Raw genomic sequence first — 1,799 nt, 5'->3', positions numbered from 1 at the left:
CTGGAATTCCGTAAGCCGAGATTCCGCAGAGACCCATAGAGAGGACCCATCATAGCACCCTGACTGGTAGGATTAAACTGGTTGTTCAGGATTAGAAAAATGCTGCTTCATTTTTGCAAAAACAGCGCCACCCCTTTACACAGGTTGCGTCTGGTATTACAGCTCAGTTCTATTAAAATAAATGGGACTGGGATACTGTACTACACATGACTTGTGGACAAGATTGGTGCTTTACTAATCCTGGAGACCCCTATAATATATGACTTAGTATGGATGGGATTTAGTGACCGAAATGCATAATAATATAGAGATTCACTGCACTGAGATTGGGGGTAATGTACTGCCTTAGAAATATCCTCATCATACGTATACATTAATTATATAAAATAGAAAAAGAAACAAAATAAAAATGGAGACTGCAAACAAAAAGATTGACGTAGTCGGCAGGATTCGAACCTGCGCGGGGAGACCCCAATGGATTTCTAGTCCATCGCCTTAACCACTCGGCCACGACTACTGATGGAAGTAAAATTTACAGTGTTGTCACAAGTAGAAGAACTGCAGGTTTTGAATTAATATTGTTTTTATTTTCATTACATGTCATGTGATTCTTCCATCACATGACTAATGCTCGATATGCAGAAAAAATTGGAAACACAAAAGGGAAGCGCAACAATGTGCCGTAAAAGTTTTCAGATATAACGAAGACAAAGAGGTGAAAAAAACTTGCTCACCTTCTGGTGTTGTGCAGTGGGCACAACACCATATCGCGCTTGTATCCCGTTGCAAAGGGAATAGTGAAATCAAGGGGTGCAGCTCACACCGTGGCGTCCTGGGATTCCTGGACGTCTGGAGAATGCAAGAGGTGAAGATCCCCGGGGCTCCGGTTCGCGTGTAAAAAAAAAGGTGTGTTCGAGCGCTCACTCCTGTAGAATAGCTTGGCTGGGATCGTGGCAGTAAGAAGTAGCCGGACACGGTTAAAGATATAATAACCGGATTTTATTTGGATAGATCACAGATAACGCGTTTCGAGGGGTGGGACCCCCTCTTCGTCAGATCAATGATCATTGATCTGACGAAGAGGGGGTCCCACCCCTCGAAACGCGTTATCTGTGATCTATTCAAATAAAATCCGGTTATTATATCTTTAACCGTGTCCGGCTACTTCTTACTTCCACGATCCCAGCCAAGCTATTCTACAGGAGTGAGCGCTCGAACACACCTTTTTTACACGTGAACCGGAGCCCCGGGGATCTTCACCTCTTGCATCACATGACTAATGAATTTCTATTCCTAAAGAACTGGTTAAGAGAAAAACACTGGGGAAAGAAATCACCAATATCAAGACACACAGTGTTTTTTCTGATGTTTTGTTTTGTTCTCTGACCTGATCTCCCCATACGGTCCCTCACATAAACCCTGTGATCCTCTCACAACCTCCACCTGTGCTCTCCCCTCATCCGCACCTTACACAACCATCTCCAAGACTTCTCCCGAGCTTCCTCCCATACACCAAAACTCAATCCCTCGGCACATCCGGCTCTCACCCACCATCAAGACCTTCAAAAGAAACCTGAAGACCCATCTCTACAAGAAAGCCTACGACCTGTAATAACCCTACTACCACCACACTACGAATGGCTACTTCCCTGACCTCTCATAGATGACCAGATGTCCCCATCACCCACTGTTTCCCTCCTCTTGTAGATTGTAAGTCCTTACAGACAGGTCCCTCTCTCTTCTCTATCAGTCATTTACTCTCTATCACATTTATTGTACTTGTGTTTGTGTTATGTATT

General features: G+C 44.1%; 1 non-coding gene across 1 annotated transcript; it reads right to left on the bottom strand.

The window, feature by feature from the left end:
• Positions 1–435: 435 nt before the first annotated feature.
• On the bottom strand, positions 436–517 carry TRNAS-AGA (transfer RNA serine (anticodon AGA)). The gene has a single exon. It is a non-coding gene; the product is annotated as a tRNA-Ser (tRNA).
• Between the last annotated feature and the right edge of the window lie 1,282 nt (positions 518–1,799).

Source organism: Hyla sarda, chromosome 4 (genome assembly GCF_029499605.1).
Source record: "Hyla sarda isolate aHylSar1 chromosome 4, aHylSar1.hap1, whole genome shotgun sequence".
Taxonomy (NCBI): Eukaryota; Metazoa; Chordata; class Amphibia; order Anura; family Hylidae; genus Hyla; species Hyla sarda.
Note: the sequence above shows the minus strand (reverse complement) of the source record. Positions and strands in the feature narration are given on the sequence as shown.